The 11,650-nt window shown below is 37.9% G+C and overlaps 1 protein-coding gene across 2 annotated transcripts in view; it reads right to left on the reverse strand.

The window, feature by feature from the left end:
• The window catches only part of LOC113228143 (facilitated trehalose transporter Tret1-like), a 24,860-nt gene extending 14,025 nt beyond the window's left edge, over positions 1-10,835 (reverse strand). Inside the window, exon 1 of one of the 2 annotated variants that reach the window (XM_026461330.1) lies at positions 10,452-10,835. The gene's annotated coding sequence lies outside the window, so the exon portion shown is untranslated. Of the gene's footprint in view, positions 1-9,454; positions 9,491-10,451 lie in introns of those variants that run through there. The other variant, XM_026461331.1, reaches the window with a different exon arrangement.
• Between the last annotated feature and the right edge of the window lie 815 nt (positions 10,836-11,650).

Here is an 11,650-nt window from a genome sequence, read left to right on the forward strand (position 1 = left end):
ATTACGGGCATATGGGACTTTTTTATAATATCAAGTGACGGGACGAATAAGTCGTGCCTGTCCATAACAGTTGCAGTGCCATTCAGAGATTTAAATCGCAAAGATCTGAGGGGCACTGCCACTGTGCCTGTCACCCTGCGACGTAAGTTGACAAGTCCTTGTCAAGTCCAAGTCCAAGTCCAAGGAACTTGCCATCCTATGTCTCAGATCTTTGTGATTTGTTATTCCCGTTACTTGATATTACCCATTTACCTGTAATATCAAGTAACGGGAAAATACTTACAATAATAAAACACCCAGATCAGAACAATGTCGGAAAAGTTCGTTTCCCAAATTGGTCTTAACGAGAATCGAACTTGGGACCTTCTCATCCAGCACCCGCAGTGCAAGCCAACAACTTGAACAACAACATCAACCCACTTATATATCCACTTTCCACATTCCACTGCTGGGTACGGGTCTTATGCGAGGGCTTAGGCCACAGTCCGCCACGCTGGCCTAATGCGGGTTATAAACTTCTCACGTTTTCTGAAGTTGTGAATGTTTTTCGACGTGCAGATTTCTTCACGATGGTTTTCTTCACCGAAAAGCTCATGGTAAATTTCAAATTAAATTTTGCACATAAATTTTAAAACCCTCAAAGGTAGTAGCAGTAGAGCTCCTTGTGAACTAGTTCGTCCAAGGAAATAATGATACTTTACCTATTTCTACCGCTTAACAATAAATTGGTCATTACTGCTACATTACTAATGTTCTATACGACCCTCGTACTCCGTCTTACCTTAAGGTTCATTTTCGCTTCCTCGGGGATGAACACAACCGTGAACTAAGGTCTAAAATGGGTAACCTACTGAAGCCTCCTTTCACTCGCTCTGAGTATTACAAAGATTCCTTTAAGATTAAGGCTGCAAAATTGTGGAACGATCTCCCATTTGAAATCCGACATTCTAAGTCGCTACCTATTTTCAAACCCGGATTGCGTAAATATCTTTTATCACAGTCCCAGTCTGCAACATGTGTATTAGTAAGTATAAGTTAGTAAGTATAAGTTTATTTAGGTATATTTATATATACATATATCTACGTAGGTATAATATATCATTATTTTTTAAATATTTTATAAATTACTATGTGTCTTTATTTAATTTTTTTTTTAACTTATACAATTTTATTTTTTTGTATTTTTATTTTTATATTTGTAAAATTGGCACACTACGTCTCCCGCTCCGATAAGCTTTCTTCTAACTCTAAGGTTGTCTGGAAGAGATCGCTCTTAGCGATAAGACCGCCTTTGCCCACATTAGTTTTAAGTTGTTTATGTACTATTCTTGTTCTTGTGTTTGAGCAATACAGTGTTTATCTATCTATCTACTGCGTTCCAGTTTTGAAGGATGAGAATGCTGGTGAAATCACAGACATATTGAGACTTGTCAACTTACGTCTCAGGGTGACGGGCGTAGTGGCAGTTTGGGACGAACTAATCGTGTGCCTGATGGTAAACGACACGCCTATCCATAACAGTTGCAATGCTACTTACGGCCGCTTTCTATATTTAATCTCAATCCACAATTTGCTATCTGAGCTTCAATAATCAATCCAAATCCTATTTTTACTATTTCAATAACCGATCGATGGATCGTTATTCCAATCTTTTGTTTCAATCCATCTATGAGAGAGATATGGCATTTTTAGACTGCCATTTGTATGGTAGTGACAGTGTGCGCTTTCAATATCCGATCCATAGGTTTGACAAATCGGATTTTGAACGTGTTCGATCTATAGTAACGATCCTCCAATTCTGACCGATTGTACTGTGTAATCATGTAAAAATGTAAGTTATTTTTAAGTGATAATGACTGTGATCTTAAACAATTTGCTCAGTTATCGGATTGGGATAACAGCGACAGCGACCAAGAGCTTTGTGTGTCCTCAAGAACGTTTGGGCTTATAAACTTCATGGCAAGTTTAACTGACGCTGAATTTACATTGAAATTTAGGCTGAACAAAACATCAGTTGAATTTGTTTTTAATGAAATAACGCCGTTTATCAAAGACGAATCAAAACGGTATTTTTATAATTTAGATTATTTTATCAGGTCACGAATACGAACAAACATTAACAAAACACGCCGCTGTCCCTTTATTTTTTTCCATCCTCTATGGCCGCCCCGCTCGTTTGACAATAGACGTTCCGATCTGTGTCTCGAAACATATTATTCTTGACGTACTTACGGTTTACGTCTTGAAATTTTTGCAATTAATTTATATTTTTGCCAAAATCACATGTATAAATAAATAAATCTTAGAAACATAACCACCATTTTATTCATGTAATGGACTTTTACTCCGATGGCATGGAACTAAACGTCAGAGAGGGAGTAATTTTACGACCGATCCTTTTTAAGGGCACTAGAGGCGAGATAGACATATTGAAATACAGATCCGGCAGCGATCGATGGATCGAATAAAATCTTGATAGAAAACAATCTTAGATTCACGATCAAATATAGAAAGTGGCCGTTAGAGCTTTAAATCGCAAGGATATGAGGGGCTCTGCCACTGCGCCCAATCACTCTGGGACATAAATTGAAAAGTACCATATGCCTGTAATTTCACCAGCACCCTTACTTTTCAAATGCTCACACCATTGCTTGGCGGCAGAAATAGGCACGGTGGACAAGGACCTCTGCTACTACTATATGTGGTTCGAGTCACTTTCAAGCACTTTTAAAAATAAAAAACAAAACCTGTGCACAACCGTCAGACGTACATCAATCGATACAGTCTCCAGTCACACTTATATTATATACACGCTAAAACTAACTCCACGAAATTTATGCATAGTACCTTACCCCCCTACTTTGGTCATGACATACTTATGCTAAAAGAGGGGGCTCAGACTTAGAGACGAATACATCATGTAGTTGCTTTCACTTATTTGCGACCATTCGTTTGTGATATTTAACAAAATAGTTATAAATGACTGTTATTTATATAGTACACATAGGAACGACAGTTTATGTACAATATATTATATCTTTACACAGCGTTAAATAAAGGAAACAGTATCTTCATCATCAACACTTTGTACGTTCCATTGCCGAGCACAGGTCTCTTTTAAAGAGATGGTTACGACTATTAAACTCAATTTGCATTGTTGTGGAATGCAAGGGAAGTTTTTTGTACATAGCATAATTAACTTTATGTCAAAAGATAACAAGCAAAAAAACAGGTGGCACGTCTTCATGTCTCCCAGTGGAGTAAATAGAGACAACGTCTACAGTCTACACGCAACGATCCCGACTACGGAAGAAAAAAAAACAAATTAACACTCATGAAGCATTTTTTGCTAAGCTTTTGTTCGCTACTAAATTGGAAAATTCGAGATGCTTACTTAGTTTATTAAACAAATGTAATGCGACAAGCAGTGTTTTTTATTTATTTCCAATAAATAACAATGACGCGTCCACACTCATAACCCTGCACTAGAAAAAGACAACCACACATTACACCCAAACTCACGAGAGAAATTAATGTAGGCCATACAAATATTTCTCCCGGCTCGGGAATCGAACCCGGGACCTCTGCGTGGCAGTCCAGGATGGTAACCGTTCGGCCACGGAGGCAATTTATAAACAGTTCGACGTTATCAGAAAAAAAAAATTTGAATTAAAAAGTCATATTCCAAAATTGAAGAGTATGTGTTACATAAGATGTATGGAAAGACAATATGAGTCGACGTTCCACACAATTATGATTCAAAATGTATTCCATAGCATTTAAATTTATTTCAAAAGAGCAATCTTTAGAGTTTTTTTGCTAGTTCTTCCCAGGGAGGTCAGCGTAAGTTTCAAGTGTAAAAAATTTGAAACAAGTTACCTGAACTGTCTCCTTAATTAATGCAAATCCGTACCCAGTATCGCGACGTACATACATAGAAAAGATCTCATTACATTCTTACTCACACAGTATGTATGATTACCTAACCTGAGTTTACGATAAAAACCACATATCGTTGTATTGTTTTTTTTGTGATTTTTGAACATCTGACCATGGTGCAATAATTACTTGACCATTTGGCCCATCCGCTTTAGAAATAATTAAACTAAAGAAGGATATCTTTACATTAGAGTTGTTGCTGATGCAAGTATTTTACACATCATCGAATGCGGATGCTCGCTTTTTTTACTTACTAAAACTCAATATGGTCTACAGATAACGCGGTAGACGACTTTACCGACTTCGTATCAAAAAAAAAAATTAACCAAAAAAGAAAAATGTCTTACAGTTTTTCTTGACTTGGCAAAAGCTTTTGACACAGTCTCTGTACCCCACCTATGTAACATGGGATTAGATGAGGTCTACTATCTTTGTTCTATCTTTCTTTATCTAACCAGCTGTGTAACAGATCACAGAGTGTGAGAGTGGGTGATCACTTCGATTACTATCTACCAATTAAATACGGTGTACCACAAGGTAGTATAATGGGTTCGACCCATTTTCTTTCTTACTTCAATCTTCTTCAAGGCACAGCGTGAAGGGCCCAGCATGCCTCTCAGGTATGTGCGGTTTAAAGCTCTGAGCGCTTAACACCCGGCACACGACTTGAACATCCCGTGACTTGGTTTATAAAAAAATATGCATCTACAATGCCTTGAAAAGTTTGCTTAATGCAAAGGGATTATATGAAGTAGGGAAGCTTCCGCACACCCTTAGAAAAAGAAGAAAGAAAAGAAATTTTTCCGAAGAAAAAGTTCCTCAGATGATCACCAAACTACGAAACAGTCAAAAGTTCAGCCTGTTTCGAGAATTATCACTGTTAAGCTAAACCACCGGGTAAAACGGAGAGCTAATAACTCTTAACTTATATAATAAGCTAAGTAGGGGTACTTGGCTCAGGTCGACAGAAGATTTACAACAGCTGAAGACTGAGCTAATCCTTATTACAAGCTAAAAGAAGAACAATAAGAAGAAGAAATAACCCATATTATAAACGAAGAAGCTGTATTCGGCTCAAGTCGCAACGGAACACTTACGACAGGAGGCCGTGCTGTAGGAAAGCTTGACACAACACATTACATTATACATGACTCAAGCCGGAATAGTCTTTCCAACAAAGCGATTTAGGATTTGAAATGAACGTAAAGCATCGTCTGCTGAAGAGAGCCAAGTGGCCAAGAACTTTTTTATGATATCAAGTGACGAGACGAACAAGTAGTTAGCCTGATGGTAAGCTACACGCCTGTCCATAACAGTTGCAGTACCACTCAGAGCTTTAAATCGCAGAGATCTGAGGGGCACTGCCCCTGCGCCCATCACCCTGAGACCTAAGTTGACAAGTCCCATGTGCCTGTAATTTCATCAGCCCTTCAAAACTGGAACACAGCAATGCTGATACTTCCCTGGATGAGCTCTTTCGTTCGTGTCTTATGTAATATTCATGTTATGTACTTCAAATTGACATTGGAAATGAATCCAACTCAAACTCAACGTCACAATACATATAAAATAAAGTAGTATGTCAGAACTTTGGTCGACATTTTCCTCCTTGTTGAAACGTGTTTAGAATATTTTTATATGGTATACACAGTGCAACAGCATGTCAAGCTTGATACTTAAGATTTCAATTCAACTCTATAACGCTTATAATAAGAACTATCCAATGCCCAATGTGGTCAAATGAATGTTCTTTGGGGTGATATTGTTTTGTTTATTGAATTTTCATCATGATCTTATTTTAGAGCAAGTACCTGTCGGTGTCGCCTCTTCCACTACGTTCTTCTTCACTTGTTCACATTCTTGATCTTCCTCTCTTTATTTTTCCTTTTATTTTCCTCTCAATTATAAATTTGGTACCACATATTATTTTTTAGTAGCAGTAGAGCTCCTTGTGAAAGAGTTCGTCCAGGGAAGTACTGCCACCTTACCTATTTCTGCCGCCAAGCAGTAATGTTAGTGCTACTGTGTTCCGGTTTTGAAGGGTAATGGTGCTGGCGAAATTACAGGCACATGGGACTTGTCAACCAATGTCTCAGGTTGTCAGGCGCGGTGGCAGTGCCCCTCAGATCTTTGCGGTTGAAAGCTCTGAGTGGCACTGCCATTGTTATGGACAGGCGTGAGTTTACCATCAGGTGCACGACTTGTTCGTCCCGTCACTTGATGTTATAATAAAAATATCGTTAACTCATCATTATGAACATGTTTTACGTATTTTTGTAGCTGAAGATAGATTACTTAGGAGTCGATATTTATGTTCCATCGATAACAGAAGAAGAATAATAGAAAGATCGCTTCTATCTATAAGATATAGAAGTGATCTTTCAATTATTCTTCTTCTTATCTATGTTTGTTGTAGATACTAAAACCGCTGGCTTATTACCGAAGTTTAACAACTGGTTGGTAATTGTACAACAACAATGCGATTGTTAGTTGGACAGCTGCGTCAACTCAAATCAACCGACTCACAGATCTGTTTAGTATAATGGTACAATGAAAACTTTACAATGTAATGAAGAACCGTAAATCACAAATGGACACGACAAAGTGTCTACGTTCTGTGGTCGAATGGTTAAGACCGGGGTGATGTACCATTTTGATGACCTTTGTGACAAAATTTTGAAAATGAACATTTCTAAATTGATTCCTATCTTGGTGTGCCCTTAAGTGAATTCAGATGCTGTGGTACGCAGGGAACTACCTGGCGAGTTTTTCTGGCACATCTCTATTGTTACATGAAGTAGAGTCGTATTATACAAAAAGGAGATTACAATATTATGACACCATGATGAAAACAAGACTATTGAACAAAGGGAAAAGCTCCAGTGGAGCTATTAATTGTGGTGAAAGAATAACTAATAACAGCACACAGTACGGCCTGAATATTAACGTCATAAAGACTAAGTATATGATTGTCGGACATGCTCCGCAGACGTTTGCTGTCCTCAACTCCAGGAACCAGTCGCTTGACAGGATTCGTTCTTTTAAATACTCTGGCTGTATGGTAAACGACCAGGAAGATCATAGCGTAGAAGTTTTGTTTTTATAAAAAATATGTGCGCATTTGACATTCATCTCACCTGATGGAAAGTGATGATGAGGTCGAGGATGTAGCATGCACACCTAAATAATGCCTATTCACTCTCGCCTTGAAAAGGTCCTAGTTATAGCGTTCAGGGAACAAGTCCGCAGGCAAGGAATTCCACTCCTTAGCTGCTCGCCATATAAGTGTAGAAGCGAAACGCTTCGTGCGAATCGTGGTAATATCCCCAACATAGGGGTAGCACCCCAGCCTACGGCTAGTCCCCCGACGATGGAAAGAGGAAGGCGGAATCAAATTATGCAATTCCATCGCACACTCTCCGTGATATATCCTGTAGAATACCGATAGGCAGGTGTTCAAGGTTCCGCAGCTTCGCCTCTACCAATTCCAAGTCACCTATAACACTCTTGGCACCCATGTTTATTGAATCCAAGATGGCCAGTTGGTATTTAGCAGAGCCATCCCATAAGTGTTGTCTTGTGCTTGGTACAGCTGAAGCAACTGGCCAGGTGGGAAGTAATCCCTCACTTTGGAAAGAATGCCAAGCTTCCTGGCTGCATTTTTGGCCATGGATTCAATGTATCTGCTGAAGTTCAGATTGGACAACATGTCCATTCCAAGTAGGTGAACACGGTCGGCTATCGCTATGTCAGGTGAAAGAGTTTTGTGGAGAATAGACACGCCTGCCAGTTAGATGTCGCAAAGAGCAGGCTAGGAGTGCTTTAATTAAAATGAGCCACCTCTTCCACCATCTCAGTACACGAGATACAGATCCCAAAAAAATATTTTCATTTCCAATGTGTAACAAACGCGAAAACCTAAAAACTCGATTATGAGTAGAATTAAAATTTAATTGCAATAGCTCAACAATCGCAGTTATTACGCTCGTTTTAGTTCTATTGACACATTTAATTGACATACTTGACGTATGATCACAGGGGGCTATTATACCAATGGTACGTATCATAACTTAGGTACCAAGTACTAAAAAAACCGACCTGAATTAAGTCATTAATCCCATAGTTTTACCTTAGAGGTGGAATATTTTCTTTCAATTTAAATGGAACTACTGAGGTACTCTCTTTCCAGCAAAAAGGAATCATCAAAATCAGTCATTAGACTGTATGAGAACCTCCACCTTTTTTGAACTCGGTTACAAATAATAGAATCAAAAGTACAGAATATATTTATTACTACGTAGGTAAGTAAAACGCACTTGAAAACTTCGAAAAATTTCTAAAATTTCACATACTTAATTCGTTTCACGTAATTTGCATTATTTTTATGACTATCACGTAACAAAAGCAGTTTTGTCTATGATCACATGTGGCTATTATTATACCAAGGGTTACGATATAGAGGTTTATTGTGTTTTCAATTACCTAGCTACATTGACTTACAATTATATGGACGTCGGGTCCGCGCTAAAAAGTGTCCGAACTTATAGGGCGTTATAATCGTATACAGAGCGTCATTCACGCTTTAGTCTTCGTTTGTTCGACTGACAGCGAAGCAAGCAAAATTAGACAGTACTGCGATGACATTACAATTTAAATTCAACGTTTTAGCTTTTTCATATTCCTTGACATGTCACTACGTTTACATAGGTTGAGTTGGGACATTTTTTTCGTGGTTTTTGTATTAGACCCGTCGTCCATTTATTTGTAAGTCAATGCCTAGCTACAGTAAATTGAATATAGTATTTTTTATGATATGTACATAGTCCTCTTTAGCGACCCTTTGAGACAATTTCCTAGCGTGGTAGCTCCTCTGTGGTCCAATGGACTGTCAACACAGCACTATCGGCAGTGTTTGGGACGCAGCAAAAGGTCGTAAACCACTACATTGATCCTGGTAGACAAGGTGTTACGCATTACCCTGCTGCATCATGTGATTTGTGAAATTATGATCGTCTGTCACGACCAAGCAGACTTAGTACATTGGAGATCATCCGATTTCATTCGGTCGCCTTGTACAACACCCGCGGGAAGAGTAGGGGTGTGGCTCAATTCTAAGCCGGAAACCACGCGGCGTTTTTTATGTTACCAAGTGACGGGACGAACAAGTCGTGCGGCTGACGGTAAGCGACACGCCTGTCTATGACAGTTGCAGTGAAGCTCAGAATTTTCAATCACCTGAAACTGAGGGGCACTGCCACTGCGTCGGTCACCTTGAGACCCAAGTTGAAAAGTCTTATGTGCCTGTGATTTCACCAGCACCCTTTAAAACCGAAACGCAGTAATTAACATTACTGCTTGGCGGTTGAAATAGGTAAGATAGTGAATACTTCTCAGGACGATCTCTTTCACAAGGACCTCTTCTGCTTCTATACATTGTGATTTTAAGAATCTCCCAGGATTATATCTATTACTAATATCCTTAGAATAATAACGCATAGAAACCTAGTCCGAACACGCTAAGTGAGGCAAATTGAAGCGCGCCCAATGGGCCTACACGAGCGGGCGGGCCTTCAGTGCTCAAGGTCAACTTGCACCGCGAACAGCTCCAGAATTTTAGCTAAAAATGCCGAAATGTGCGGTAAATGAGTGTAAAAATACGTCAGACAAACGTAAAATAGATACTAACATCACATTCCACAAGGAAGTAACGCGTTTCAACTTGTATTTTTATATAAATATTCACTAAAACCGAAAATTAACCTACTACTAAAACTAGCCTACATGAATCCGATTTTTGCCTCACTTGTGACAGTTCGTTTGATATGAAACTATCATTCTATGCGTTATTATTCTAAGCTAATATCATAAACAACAACTTTTGTCCCATGACTTTTTACAAAACATTATAAATTTACCAAAAACAAACTTTTTAAGTTTTATGTTGCAATATCCGACACTTTTTATATCTGTCTGTATTTGGTAGTCAATTAACGTGCAAGCATCTTCACTGACAACCCTCACTTTCTTTTTTTACCGCATTTACTTTTTCATCGTTTACAGCCATTGACTTACAATTATATGGACGTCGGGTCCGCGCTAAAAAGTGTCCGCACTTTTAAGGCGCTAAAATCGTATACAGAGCGCGACACTCCGCTTTAGTCTTCATTTGTTCTACTGACAGCGCGATACTGCGATGACATTACAATTTAAATTTCGAATAGGTTGACTTGAGCATTTTTTTCGTGGTTTTTGTATTAGACCCGTCGTCCATTTATTTGTAAGTCAATGTTTAGAGCGGTCTATTTAAATATTTCTATTGTCGTACGAAAGTAAAAATTGATGGATTATTAAAAAATCATAAAATAAATGCTAATAATACACGGGGTTATTGGCATACCCTGTACGTATGTATAATTTACATGACGACAACAGATTATACGAATTAAATGTATATTAATTAAAAATTAAATTGGATTATATAAAAATTAAAATACAAAACTACGTATACTTACTCATAAAACTTTAATCATGAACACTTTATGCTTTCGCAAACATAGAAACCAAACAATCTCGAAATCGAAAACGTTCGAGACTTTAAAAAAATCAATGAATTTATACCACACTATATCACCAGAAATTAAATTCAATTACAATATCACAAGAATTTAAATACAACAATGACGTTAATAATAAAAAGATATTGAACAGAAAATAATAATTACGAATGAAAAAGGCGGGTTAATTTTTCACAATGGCGGATGTGTCTCGGTGTTCTGGCGGACACATATCGACTAAACGTACGTCATGTGTACGCGCGTACATTAGCTTTGACAGATCTGACTGAGATTGCAAAACTCGTGTGGGGAAACCGGTTAGATTTAGCTTCTTTAGTACCGGTTTCTCCTTCACCTTAGCCTTTTCTTGGTTCTATAGAAGGTCAGTAGTCCTTATATCACTTTTAAATATCGACTCTCGTTTGCGCTGAAATCACAAATTAGAAAACTGAAATAGTACAGCGCCAACAAATGGCCTGCGTGTACGTCTCCGTATATTCCAAAAATATTCTGTATTTATTGTAATAAAGATAATAATATCTCCAACAATGGGGGCTGTTCCATTCGGTGGTGTGGAAAAAACGGCAAAACATCTAATTACAAAACAAACGGAATCACATTTCATCGGTAATTAAATATTAAATAATATGTTATTTTGCACTTTTCGTCCATTATAGCAAAGCCGAAGTTAAACTGGTGAATTTGAAGTGAAGTAATTGACAATGCCCGTCAATTGTTTCGAATTCGGGCTGGTCAATCGGAGTGCAGTTGTCACCGTAATGATTTGGCAGAATAGTTTTCAAACAAATTAAATGACACTTCGTCTCTATTTCTGGTATATACTCGATATCGTTTCACATAGATATTGTGACATTTCAGTTTCAACGTTACGTGCATATCATTTTTAATTACTCTCACAATCAGGTAACAAAAAGAAATACTAAATTAGTTAAGATAGATTAAAAACAAACAATATTTGTTTCAATCGTAATAATATTAAGTAAAGATTACTGTATTTTATTATAAAGTAGATAGAAACTGAAATGATAAAGTTATAATTGGTATAGCGTCTGACACGGTATGCTGGAAGACGTCGGTTCGAATCCAGCTGGATCGAAGGAATTTTTTCTGAGTGTTCGATCTTTGTATTAATAATT

The sequence above is a fragment of the Hyposmocoma kahamanoa genome, unplaced genomic scaffold (genome assembly GCF_003589595.1).
Source record: "Hyposmocoma kahamanoa isolate Upper Pololo Valley unplaced genomic scaffold, ASM358959v1 224, whole genome shotgun sequence".
Lineage (NCBI taxonomy): Eukaryota > Metazoa > Arthropoda > Insecta > Lepidoptera > Cosmopterigidae > Hyposmocoma > Hyposmocoma kahamanoa.